Here is a 14,461-nt window from a genome sequence, read left to right on the forward strand (position 1 = left end):
GCGCATCCGCGCAGTCTGATCAGTATCCATGCTGTTCGCTTTCAAAGACTATATAGTAATTAGAGAAACCATCAGCGAACAGCATGGATCCTGACCAGACTGCGCGGATGCGCAGGCTGGTCTGGATCCGTGCTGGTCGCAAAGCCACTATGTTGGTTTTCTCATGGCGCGGCTCAAATTGATACACAGCACAGCATTGCGGTGCAACGATCCGGTAAGTCAAATGAACTCGTACAAAACATGTTTGACACAGTCTTACAAATTCACTCATCCTTTGTAAATCAATCAACGCGTTTTTCCCGGGGCAATGCCTATGTTCAGTTCACTTAGCACGTGATTTTCATGACTACATGTTGTTATTGTTGGCGCCAGCGAGGATATTCAAACTGACACGTCTAAAATGGTATGTACATTTTTTCTTCCTCTAATTTTTTCTCTATTTTCTTTCTGTTTCTGTCGTTCTTCTTTTTCTCTTTTCTTCCGTTATATTTATTAGTTATTCATTTTGTGTTCACTACATGTTTTTTAACCTGTGATAAAAATCGTGCAAATTCGACTGTAGTGTAAACAATGGAAACTATTTCTAGAGAAATAGCTGATGCCACTGCTTTCTCAGTCCTGCGGATTGATAAAAAAGAATAATATATCAGAATTTTCATAGTTTTAATTGATTAACTCGCAGTGAAAAACATCGAGAGAGAGACCATGATTACGCTCAAACTGACTTAGATATGATGGAATTTTCGCTTGTACGTGTTCGTATTTTCAGAAATGAACGATAACTATGGAAACAGCCAAATTATGCTTTGTACAAATGTGTTTTTTTTAATGGGAACATTGTTGATCGCGCAAACAACCTTGCACCCATGAAAAAAGTGTTTTTGGGGACGCATGGTACAGCTTCCTGCTCCAACCCCTGTCTATCATCAAAATGCAAATATTTTAATTCGAAGAAAATGTTTATTTGAAACTTCCTTATTACTTACTGATTGAAGCTTTTACAGCGTATTTTGACAAATAACAAAAATATTTTGGTCAAATCTCGAGGGTTTTCTTATCCTGGAAGTGAAAACGGTCAGTCCTGATTTTTTTTTGTAAGTTTGGTTGCTCTTGATTGATCTACATAGACTGTGAGTCTTTCTACTGATTGTCAAGCTTTTTGTATAAGTGTTTTCCCAATGAAAACAAGTGTTTTAAAATAAATTTGATAGTTTTAATTGCAAGTGAGACATTTATGTTTAACAAAGTCTTGTTGCTTTTTAGGTTGTGTCTTTGTGGCAGAGATAAAGTGGTGTATTTAAGATCAAAGATGGGTCCACGTGTTATCAGATTTCTGTTGTATTGTAGCGTAAAAAGGTGCGTATGTTGTCTTACTCACAGGTGCCCGGCGCATGACCTGGACCCCCCCCCCCCAACCCCACCCCAACTTCACCCCCCGTTTTATAAAAATCAAAAAAAAAAAAAAATTCAAAATTCCTGTAAACACTATAATTTCATATTACAATCAAATAAATAGTTTCAACAAAATAGAAAAGTATTGGTATTTTTTCATTACTTTTATATTTTTGTTTTGATAAATACTTTTATTTGATTGTAATATGATAATTTGATAGTGTTTAAGGATTGAATATTTTTTTATTTTTTTTTAAAACGCGGGTTGTTTAGGTGTGGTTTGGTGGAGAGGGAGGTGGGGTTTCAGGTCAAAGCGCCGGTTCATTTGTGTTTTTACTTTGGTTTTGAATTTCTAAGCGCAACACTACGACAAATATTGTTTCTGTTTTAAATTCCCTTTCTGTATTTCATACCCTTAGTAAGGTTACTATGAAAACGAAAATCTAGATAATGATATAAAATGGATGACCGATGTTCAGCTAAATTAATATTTGACCTATATTTGATTTTAGTATTACCTTTGGTTGTCGAGGCATTGCCATGGAAGTAAATACTTTAGAATAGTTTTAAATACAAAATGAGATAAGCCCGCACGCTTAGCTCGATAGGGAGAGGTAGGTTTACGGATCGCGGGGTCGTGACGGGGGCGTATGTTCTCCGTGACGATTTCAAATTTTGATGAAAGACATTGTGTCTAAAATCATTCGTTTTCCACCTCTGATTCATGTAGGCAAGTTGGCAGTTATTTGCGGAGAACAGGTTTGCACTGGTCAGAATCCAGGAACACTGGTTAGGTAAAGCGAAATACTGTTGAAAAATGGCGTTAAACCCAAAAACAAAAACATAAAAAAAAATAAATAAATAAAAAAAATGAAGAGATATTTAGGCAGAGCAACATTATGTTTTCTGTTTTCTTGCTATTTAGGTTGTGTTCAAGTGACAAAGTTCAAGATCAAAGAAACAGATCACGGGTGAATGTGTTTTTCAAATATGGAATATTAAATGTATGTATTTTCCCCTTTTTTGTCTGGACTTTTTAAAGGCAAAACTGATTTATATTTGTTTCTGTTCTTACACGGGCCTTTCTGTATCTTATACAATCTACAGTGTTACTATGGAAACGTACATCTACATTCTGATATAGATGCTATAAATGAATAACCGATTCTGTAATATTGTTCATGGATTGCCTTCATTGATTTTGAGTCATTTGTCTAATAAAAGTGATGTTGTCATGAAAACATGTTTTTGTACCCCCCGACAACAAAGTTGTAAGTGGGGTTGGGTGTGTATACTGGTTTCAGGTTGTCTGTGTCTGTCTGTCTAGTCTGTGCCCCCTGTCCTATATTGACGCAATTATGCTTAGTGTCGCCACCATATTTTTTTTCACGTTTATACTCTCATGACATTTGACTTCTTATTTAATGAAACTTCACACAAGTGATCAGTACCAACAGTAGTTGTGCATGGGGCATGTTAGGTTCTTTTAGAAAAAAATTTGCAGAGTTATGGGTCTTTGTTTTTTTTGTTACTATACTATATACATAGACACAATCTTGTGCGCAACATCTCTCCTCATCCCCTTGACACAATTTAATGAAACTTCACACAAGTGATCAGTAACAACAGTAGTTGTGCATGGGGCATGTTAGGTTCTTTAGAAAAAATTTGCAGAGTTATGACTTTGCTTTTTGTTACATACTATATACATGAACAATCTTGCACATTTCTATCTTGTAATGAAACTTCCAGTATCGTACAACAGTAGTTGTGCATGGGGCATGTAGGTTCTTTCAGCGACAAAAATTGCAGAGTTATTTGACTTTGTTTCTTGTTAACATACTATGTACATACAGTCTGCATATGCAATCTTGTGCGTGCTACTACAAACCCTTGCACACAATTTAATGAAACTTCACACAAGTGATCAGTACCAACACTAGTTGTGCATGGTGCATGTTACATTCTTTTAGATAAATATTCTGCATAGTTTAGGGAACTTTGTTTTTTGTTACTAAACTGTATACATACAGTCTGTATACATACAGTCCACATAATTATGCAGTCTTGTGTGCGTCAAATTGCAATGTACTGTGTCAGTGCATGCGGGGGGTACATTCATCACCTTTATTGATAGCTCTAGTTTTAAACAGTTTTATGGTAAGTGAGGCATTCAAGTTTAAATTAACAAAGTCATGTTTTTAGCTCACCATAGCCAAAGACTCATGGTGAGCTTTTGTGACCGCTCAATGTCCGTCGTCAGTCGTCCGTCGTGTGTCCGTCAACATTTTCTAAAAAATCTTCTTGAAAACCAAAGGGCAGAATTACACCAAGCTTCACAGAAATGATCCTTGGATGCCCCTCCCCCCACCCCCTTTCAAAATTGTTCAAAGATTTGAATTCCATGCAGAACCCTGGTTGCCATGGCAACCGAAAGGAAAAACTTTAAAAATCTTCTTGTCCAAAACCGCAAGGTGTAGAGCCTTGATGTTTGGCATGTGACATCATCTTATAGTCCTCTATAAAAATTGTTCAAATTATGCTCCTGGGGTGAAAAGAGGTCCCGCCCCGGGGGTCCCAAGTTTTATATAGACTTGTATAGGAAAGAACTTTAATTGTCTGAAATTACAAAACCTATGCCATTGATATTTGGTATGTAGCATTACCTTGTAGTTCTCTACCAAGATTGTTCAAATTGTCACCCTGGGGCGAAAAGTAGCCCCGCCCCGGGGATCCTAAGTTTTATATAGACTGATATGTATAGGAAAAATCTTTGAAAATCTTCTTTCCTTAAACTGCAAGGACTAGGCTTTTGATATTTGGTATGTAGCATTGCTTAATGGTCCTCCACAGAAGTGTTCAAATTATGCTCCTGGGGTGAAAAGAGGCCTTGTGTTAGGGGTCCCAAGTTTTACATAGATTTATGTAGGAACTTTTTAAAACAATCTTCTTGTCTGAAAGTTCAAGGCCTAAGCCTTTGATATTTGGTTAATAACATTGTGTAGTGGACCTCTAACAACATTATTCAAATTATGCCCCTGGGGTGAAAAGAGGCCCCGCCCTGGGGGTCACTTGTTATATGAAATATATACTTAAAAAAACTTTTATCAGATAATTCTTAGACTGCTTTATTATAATTACCTGATGACCCCAAGTGATTGGGGGTCACTTGACTGTGACCTTGACCTACTGACCTACTTTCTTGTTTTTTTTTTTTTAAAGATATTGCCTTTAAATTTGGATGGTATGTACAGTTTTGAAGGCACTTTACTCGCGAATCACTTCACCCAGGACCTTCAAACTTCACATGCTGATAGTACTGATTGAGTGCACCACCCCTACTGACTTTGGGGTCACCAGGTCAAAGGTCAAGGTGCTGCGGGGGTGGGGTGGGCATTTGTCACCATTAGTGACAGCTCTTGTCTTTGTCTGGAATTTCTGAAAGCAACACTAGAATTAATATTTGTTTCTGTTCTTAAGCATGCATTTTTGTATCTTAACACTTAACAGGGTTACCATGGAAACGTACGCTTGCATCTAAGTAGTGGTATCAATGGATGACGGACGTCCAGATGTACAGTTATACAGCAGATGTTGTGGCATATAGGGTGTGTATATTTACTTTTCCGTTCTTTAGGCCACACTGTGATATGTTTGTTTCTGTTTATACACATACATTTCTGTATCTATACACTCAATAGGGCTACCATGGAGACGTACCTCCACATCTAGGCAGTGGTGCAAATGGAAAACAGACATTCAGATCTACAAAGTTGTATGGCAGATTCTGGAGTACAAAAAGTGAGTATATTTACTTTTCCTTTCTTGTTGCCACACTATAGATATATTTATTTCTGTTCTTACACATGCATTTTCAGGTCATCTGATTTTTTGAAGAAAAAATGATGAGTTATTGTCATCACTTGATCGGCGTCGGCGTCTGCGTCTGCGTCGGCGATGCCTGGTTAAGTTTTATATTAAGGTAAGCTTTTCTCCTAAACTATCAAAGCTATTGCTTTGAAACTTGCAACACTTGTTCACCATCATAAGCTGACCCTGTACATTAAGAAACATAACTCCATCCTGCTTTTTGCAAGATTTATGGCCACTTTTGTACTTAGAAAATATTAGATTTCTCGGTTGTGTTATGTTTAGGTCAGCTTTTTAGCTCACCTGAGCACAAAGTGCTCAGGGTGAGGTATTGTGATCGCTCACCGTCCAGCGTCCGTCCGTCCGTCCGTCCGGCGTCCGTCCGTCCGTCCGTCCGGCGTCCGTCCACACTTTTCTTTAAACAACATCTCCTCCTAAACCAACAGGCCAATTTTGATGAAACTTCACAGGGTTATTCCTTGGATGGTCTTCTTTTAAAAATTGTTCAAAGAATTGAATTCCATACATAATTCTGGTTGCCATGGCAACCAAAAGGAAAAACTTTAAAAATCTTCTCAAAAACCAGAAGCCCTAGAGCTTAGATATTTAGTGTGAAGCATTGTTCAAATCATGACCCCTGGGTCAAAATTGACCCCGCCCCAGGGGTCACTTGATTTTACATAGGAAAATCTTAAAAAATCTTCTTCTCAAAAACCAGAAGCCCTAGAGCTTAGATATTTGACATGTAGCATTGCCTAATGGACCTCTACTAAAATTGTTCAAATCATGACCCCAGGGTCAAAATTGACCTCGCCCCAGGGGTCACTTGATTTTACATAGGAAAATCTTCAAAAAAATTCTAAAAATAAACCAGAAGGCCTAGAGCTTAGATATTTGACATGTAGCATTGCCTAGTGGACCTCTTCAAAATTTGTTCAACTCATGACCCCCGGGGTCAAAATTGACCCCACCCCAGGGGCCACTTGATTTTACATAGAAAAATCTTCAAAAATTTTCTTAAAATAAACCAGAAAGCCTAGATCTTAGATATTTGACATGTAGCATTGCCTAGTAGACTTCTACAAACAGTTTTCAAATTATGACCCCCGGGGTCAAATTGACCCCGCCCCATGGGGTTACTCAACTGTACATAAAAAAATCTTCAAAATAAACCAGAAGGCCTAGAGCTTAGATATTTCATATGTAGCATTGCCTAGTGGACTTCTATAAATTTGTTCAAATCATGACCCCCGTGGTTAAAATTGACCCCACCCCAGGGGTCACTTGATTTTACCTATGAAAATCTTCAAAAAAATTCTAAAAATAAACCAGAAGACTTAGATCTTAGATATTTGACATGTAGCATTGCCTAGTAGACTTCTACAAAATTTGTTCAAATCATGACCTCCGGGGTCAAATTGACCCCACCCCATGGGGTCATTTGTTTAGCTTTAGCAAAGAATTTTTTTCAAGAAAGCAATTAAACTCAGGTGAGCGATATAGGGCCATCATGGCCCTCTTGTCTCCTAAACTATCAAAGCTATTGCTTTGAAACTTGCAACACTTGTTCACCATCATAAGCTGACCCTGTACATCAAGAAACATAACTCCATCCTGCATTTGCAAGACTTATTGCCCCTTTTGGACTTAAAAAATCAGTTTTCTTGGTTGAGTAATATGTTTAAGTCAGCTTTTCTCATAAACTATCAAAGCTATTGCTTTAAAACTTGCAACACTTGTTCACCATCATAAGCTGACCCTGTACAGCAAGAGAACACAACCCTGTCCTGCTTTTTGCAAGACTTATGGCCCCTTTTGGACTTAGAAAATATCAGATTTATTGGTTAAGTTTTATGTTTAGGTCAGCTTTTCTCCTAAACTATTCAAGCTATTGCTTTGAAACTTACAACTGTTGTTCACTATGTACATCAAGAAACAACTCCATCCTGCTTTTTGCAAGAGTTATGGCCCTTCTTGACGTAGAAAATCATGGTAGGACAAATTTTCTATTATACAGAAAAAAAACAGATGAGCGTCAGCACCCGCAAGGCGGTGCTCTTGTTGCATCTATACACTCAACAGGGTTACCATGGAAACATACATCTAGGCAATGGTATAGATGGATGACCGACGTCTGGATCTACAAAGTTATATACAGCATATTTTGGAGAATACATGGTATGCATGTTTACTTTTAATTTCTTGTAACACTATAATGCATTTGTTTGTCTTTACACATGCCTTTCTGTATCTTATGCATTCAACAGGGTTACCACGGAAACGTATAAATACATAAAGACAATGATATAGACGGACCGCAGACGTTCAGATACACAAAGTTTTACAGGAAATGAAGCATATAAGGTATGTTTACTTTTTCTTCCTTTTGGAAACATTATGTTATGTTTGTCTCTGTTTTTACACATGTATGTCTGTATCTTATACACACAACAGGTTTAGCAATGAAACGCATGTCCACATCAATGCAATGGTATAAATGGATGACCGACGTTCAGATGTACTAAGTTATACAGCAAATTTTTGGAGCATAAAGGGTGTGTATATTTACTTTTCCGTTGATGCGTAATTTGTATAAAAGTAATACTAAGATTATATATGTTTGTTTCTGTTCTTACACATGCATTTCTCTATCTATACACTCAACAGGGTTACCATGGAAACGTACCTTTTCATCTAGGCAATGTCATAAACTGATGACCGACGTTCAAGGCCCTGGCAAAGAAAGAAATTCAGCTGTAGATCAAGTGCTACAGGCTTAGCTTTAAATAATCTAAGCCTTGCAAAGACCTGAAAATGAATGTCAGGCAAAACTGAAACGAAAGCAAAATAACTGAACGCACTTAGAGCACCTAATCTATCGTGTATATTTTCGCTTCGTAATACTGTATGTTTAGTGTTTGCTGTTTTGTCAGGGATTTGTTTACAGTGTCTACTTGCTTGTTTTTGTGGTGGTGTTTGTTGTGGTGTTTGTTGTGGTGTTTTTGTGTTTATGGAGGTGTCAGTGGTGGTTTTAATGTGGTCTTCTCGGTTTTATTCTTGATGGTTGTATTGTTTTGTTGAAAACGGGTATTTGGTGCGTTTTCTTTGTTGTATTGGGTTCTTCGTCATGCTGTTTTTCTTTCTGCCATTACCAATGTATTATTACTCGGCCTGTATACCGTAGAAAATTATTAGAATAAGTTCAATATTACATTGTGTTTTAATAACTTTACTTGTCCAGCAAATTTTAGATACCCGGAAACACATATCAAGATATATGAAAACGAATAGGCATTATGTGCAGATGACAGCTTGGACTGGGGAGCGTGCGCCATTGTTTTATTCCTGCTTTTTATTCCTTTTGTTTTGCATTGCTTTTTTCCACTAGAATATTGGGGAAATGAAGATGCAGACGGATATTGAAGATGATACCAGACACAATTTTGGTTACTGTTTATCATGAACAGGTGCGTATGTTGCTTTTTATATTATAATATATTGTATGCATCTCTTTGCAGAATTTTCAAGTTGAATACAAGCAGGTGTAAAGATGTCGCATTGTAGATGACACAATGGTCTAGTGGATGGTGAAGATAGCGCGGCTGATGTTGACTGTACAGACAAGCGTTAAGATGTCATGCTGTAGATGTGACAATGGTTTAGTGGACGACGCAGCTTGCTTCCTCTTCTCGGACGCACTGAGGTATATAATTTGTCTGTACAGTTAGTGCTTTTCTTTTGCTAGCTTTATATTAGTAGTGTAGTTTTCAGCCAAATTACACACATTCATTTTCATTTCAATATATTTTCTATAAATTAGATATTTTCTAGTTATTATGTAGGTCTACATTGTTTTAATTTACATAGTTTTAATTCATTTTTTTTAAACCGGATTATTGTTAATTGTATAATGATTGTTCACCAGTATTCAGTCAGCAGAGCATAACTTTCAACATTTAGGAAGCAAAGGTCAATTTTCCACTTGAAGTATTTCAATAGCATGGGGATGTGGACACAGATCCTGGTTTTGGTGGAAGAAATACTCGAAATATCCGACGAGAAGCAATTTCTTGGATTATACACGTAAGGACTTACTATATCTATCAGGCATTTTGGATACAAGTCAGTTTAGGGAATGACAGAATTCAATGTGTTTACACTACATTAACTGGTAGATGTATAAATTCGAAGATTTTCATGATTAGTGTAATTTTATGTCAACACAACTTTATTTGACTCACTGTAGTGATGTGGTCTAAATCAGGCAAAGGTTTTCGACAATATTAGCTTGAGACGGGGTTCGAATTCGTGATCACCGCTATGTTAATTTCACACGCGGTTTTACAAATTGTAACATATTTATACGAACTTTAAATTTTATTCAGTAAAGAGTAAACAGGATAAAAGTGTCTTTATTTTTTTTAAGAAAGTTGAAAAAAATGCCCAGCTTTCCATACGTGGCTTTGATGTAAATAAGTACTGGTGAGAAACCCAAGAAAAAAAAACAATGTGGCTATTTACTTTATTGTATCAATAGGAAAAAAAAGTTAGTTGATGGAACAATAGTGGCAGTAGAACTACCTTGCTTGTACCCTAACGAAGCCGGTCACCTGATGTGCATTGAAGCCCTATCGAACCCTTGCGTTTACATGGTAATCAGCCGTTATCAACAAGGTAAGCTACTAAATTACTGGTTTGAAACCCAGGGTGAGAGAACTGAATCCTGTCGATTTATTTGAAACAACGTAAATGTGACAAAGCACACCGAAAGCTACTGTTGGTATAGACAACTGGTTTTGTGACAACAACTTTATTTAATTTTTCCTGAGCATCTTGAGAGATTTATAAAGTAACGTAATATTGAGTGGTATTTATACAAACTAATAACTTCGGTATCTGCAGTTAAGAATAATATCCACGTGATATAAGAAGATTCACAGCATGACAATTAGTGTTGCTTCTAGCAGACGACACATGTTCTTTATATTACTAATTAGACGACTCAGGTAGCGAAAGACTTAATGCTAGAGTAACCTTTAATAAGATATATATTGAAACTTATTTGTCAACGTTATATACACTGATATTAGATTGTTTAACGTACAAATAAAAGGCGATTTAAATTGATAAGCAGTTTGTTGCCGAAATAACAAAAACAACAACTGAAGTGCGTGCTCTGTTTGTGCACTTTTTGGCAATTTATGAACTGCTTCTTGGGGTTATTAGTGTCAGATACTGTCATTTTATATAGTGCAATACAAACGGTTGTAAATGTAAGATATTAATTTTCATCACTTTTCGATAGGCAAGATAGTGCATGGTTATAGTGGAATTCAAGCCTTGGTGGACCTTTCTTCTGTATTTGTCCCGTCTTGTTGATGGTAGACAGCTGTTCCACACCTCGTACACAACAGAGAAACCCCCTCGGACGAAGACTTCGTTCAGGTAAAGTGAAATATTAGATCATATGTATGCTCTGTTAGAGCTGCACTGTCTGCAGCTGTTTAAAAATAGTTTCAAAAACATGGTATTGTGGCAAACAATTCTTCTCGCAAATACATATTGTATATGTTTGCCACATATATTCTTGAACTACATGTGCTTACACAAATGGCAAACGTGGTTATCATGGTTGAGCATTTGACCTGTTGTCTGGAGTCGCCGATTCGAATCTTGATGAGAGAGAAAATTGACTTCGGTCTCATATGCTGATGACATGCGAGTACTGGTTAGGATCAGTTTTATCAACGGCGTCAAAGACCCGCGAGACATACATAGTGTTTAAACTTTCCGTCCGTCTGTTCGTTCGTCAGTACGTCTGCCAGTCATATTTCCTCTGTGCTCAACTCCTACAGTTTCTCTTCAATAAAAATGAAACTTTGTGTACATCATCAACGTGAAATGGACTTGTACATTTTGTCGGGAGTTTTATGTCCGATTCTTTTGAAGAAATTGCCATTTTTGGACTTTGAAACATTACAACTAAAAAAGAACATGGTGTAGTCATTTTTAGCTGGACTTTTCGAAGAAAAAGTAGAGCTATTGCACTCGCCCCGGCGTCTGCGTCGGCAGTGGCGTCGTCGTTGGTTAAAGTTTTTGATAAAGTCAAATATCTCTGTTACTGTCAAAGCTATTGACTTGAAACTTAAAATACTCATTTACTATCGAAGTCTACACCAGGAGAAACAATCCCCATAACTCTAATTTGAATTTTGACAGAATTATGTCCCCTTTTAACTTAGAATTTTTGGTTGAAGTTTTAGATATTTAAAGTCAAATATCTCTGTTACTATCAAAGCTATTGACTTGAAACTTAAAATACTTAAATACCATCAAAGTCTACACCAGAAGAAACAATTTGCATAACTCTGTTTTGAATTTTGACAGAATTATGCCCCTTTTTAACTTAGAAATTTTTGTTAAAATTTTTGATAAAGTCAAATATCTCTGTTACTGTTAAAGCTTTTGACTTGAAACTCAAAATAGTTATTTACTATCAAAGTCTACACAAGGAGACACAATTCCCATAACTCTGATTTGAATTTTGACAAAGTTATGCCCCTTTTTAACTTGGAATTTTTTTACTGGCAAAGCTCTAATTCAGAGTCAAGCACTGAGAAAAGTCGAGCGCGCTGTCTTACGGACAGCTCTTGTTCTTATAGTTTGCACAGTTCAAATGAAATAAAGAAGTGGATATGTGTATATTATCAGAATTTTGATGAACGATTTTTTTTTCTGGAGTAATGGCTCTTTTACGGCCTTTGAAAATATCACAACTACAGCAAAACATTCTGTACTCAACTCCTCAAATTCAAGTGGAATTTTTAGTAAACATCATCAACTTCAATTACACAAGCGCATTTTTTTCTGGAGTTGCCCAACTCGAATGTTTCTGGAGATTTGTCCCTTCTTTAATTTAGTATTATTCCATCAAACAGTTTAGATAGCATGTGTTATAGCGATGATGTTGACATCGTTCGACAAATACAGACGACAATGATTTAACCTTTGCAAATTTACACAAATCCATTGTTCGTTTTGTTTGCATGGTTTTAAAGGCACTTGAGAAATCCTGCATTTGTAATACATAATTTTCCACTCTCTAGAGATAAAACGCATGATTATGTTCGAGGCATGCTCGTTTTTCGAAATTTTTGCTAATGATTTAAACGGTAATATATCTTTATGCTCATTTAAATATCCAGAAACAGTCAATTTCAACAATCAATTTCAGAATTGAAATTTTAGATATTTTTAGTGTCCAAAATGACTGAAATTTTCAAGGGAAAACATCCCATCAAAATCGGTTTTTTTAAACAAAATTCAAAACAAATCAAGATATTTTGAAACTTTAAAACGTCCATAGTATATGCCCGCAATGACATACAGCCGTATAACATGTATATAATATATTATATACAAAAAGAAAATATGGAAAGCGTTGTTACAGAAAGGCTAAAACAATAAAGATAAAACGCACAAAGTTAGACATCAAGACTAATAAAACTAGGAGGCCTTCCGAAAAGAAAGCCATTTTAATTTGTATAAACAAGTTATATAACCATAAATTCCCTGATAATTGTCCAAGTCATTATGTTTAAATACAAACTCCAACGCAGTGATCTCCCTTACCGCTTCGCTAATCTTTGAGTGAAGCGGCAAGGGAGATCACTGCGTTGGAGTTTGCTTTAAATATTGACCACAAGCATACAGCAAACCTTGAAGAGAAAGAATTAAATGCCCTCGGGCTACTCTGCATATTTTCATTGATTTTCATGGAATTACTGTCTCTTGTAGCACCAGGCCAATAAAGTATGATTTATTTCAGATCTAAAAGGCAAGGAGACAGTGTTTGCCATTATTGAAAGACAAAGGAAAAGAAGCAATGACAGAAAACAAATATCACCATACCGTCTTGTCTTTAATGTTTCCAACAGCTGACAGTCCGATATAAGCCAGGTAATACCTTTTTACAATTTTTTGTTGATATTTGACTCTGTCTGTAAGCAGTTTTGCCTCCAATATGTAGTGGAGAGACATATTGTTTTAGTACTGTCCGTCCGTCTGTCACAAAGTTTGTCCACGCAACTCTTTCAATACCACTTAATGGATTTACACTAAATTCCGCAAGAGCGATCATTCTGTGGCCCAATTGTGCATATCATCGGCAGCTTTTGGTTCTATGATTTCTTGTGGAATTATGACCCTTGATTCACCAATTGTTTTGATGTTTTAGCCACTTCTCTTTTTTAATTTGGCGGATTTCCACCAAACGTTACAAGAGGATTAAGTACAAATTATGCATATTTTGGACATGTTCTGGTTTAGTGATTTTCAGAGGAGTTATGGCCCTTTCTTTGTCAGATTTTATGATATTTTGGCATTTTTTCTTACACCATTGGTCAGATTTCCACCATACCTAAAATGAGTTATCATTGCCAAGCCTAGTTATACGTATCGTCGGCATGTTCTGATTCAGTGATTTTCAGCAGAGTTATGATCCTTGATTTGTCATATTTTACAATGTTTACACTTCTTGCTGTATATAATTAGGCTGAATTTCACCAAACATTTCGAGTGATCAGTGTGAAACGTAGTTGTGCATATTATCATCATGTTGTGATTAAATTATTATACCCCCACCAAACATGTTTGAGGGGGGTATATAGGAGTCAGTTTTGTCGCGTCCCGTCGCGTCCCGTCCCGTCGCGTCCCGAAATCTATTATCTCAGTTATTACCAAATGGATTTGATTCAAACTTAAAATACATGTTCCACCTTATCACCCACATCATGTGACACAAGGTGCATAACTCTGACACCAAGTTTTCATGAATTATGTCCCCTTTTACTTAGAATTTAAGGTTAATTTTGTTGTATTTTCACTATATCTCAGTTATTACTAAATGGATTTGATTCAAACTTAAAATGGATGTTCCACCTCATCACCCACATCATGTGACACAAGGTGCATAACTCTGACACCATTTTTTTATGAATTATGCCCCTTTTTACTTAGAATTTAAGGTTGATTTTGATGTATTTTCACTATATCTCAGTTACTACAAAATGGATTTCATTCAAACTTAAAATACATGTTCCACTTCATCACCCACATCATGTGACACAAGGTGCATAACTCTGACACTAAGTTTTCATGAATTATGTCCCCTTTTACTTAGAATTTAAGGTTAATTTTG

General features: G+C 36.4%; 2 long non-coding RNA genes across 2 annotated transcripts; both read left to right on the forward strand.

The window, feature by feature from the left end:
• The first annotated feature begins 1,230 nt into the window (after positions 1 to 1,230).
• LOC128557505 (uncharacterized) lies at positions 1,231 to 5,263 on the forward strand. Its single transcript, XR_008371194.1, has 3 exons — positions 1,231 to 1,356; positions 2,318 to 2,396; positions 4,903 to 5,263. It is a non-coding gene; the product is annotated as an uncharacterized LOC128557505 (long non-coding RNA).
• Positions 5,264 to 9,630: 4,367 nt separating this feature from the next.
• LOC123557640 (uncharacterized) lies at positions 9,631 to 13,221 on the forward strand. The gene is made up of 3 exons (XR_008371195.1): positions 9,631 to 9,936; positions 10,568 to 10,707; positions 13,091 to 13,221. It is a non-coding gene; the product is annotated as an uncharacterized LOC123557640 (long non-coding RNA).
• Positions 13,222 to 14,461: the final 1,240 nt, after the last annotated feature.

The sequence above is a fragment of the Mercenaria mercenaria genome, chromosome 5 (genome assembly GCF_021730395.1).
Source record: "Mercenaria mercenaria strain notata chromosome 5, MADL_Memer_1, whole genome shotgun sequence".
Classification (NCBI taxonomy): domain Eukaryota; kingdom Metazoa; phylum Mollusca; class Bivalvia; order Venerida; family Veneridae; genus Mercenaria; species Mercenaria mercenaria.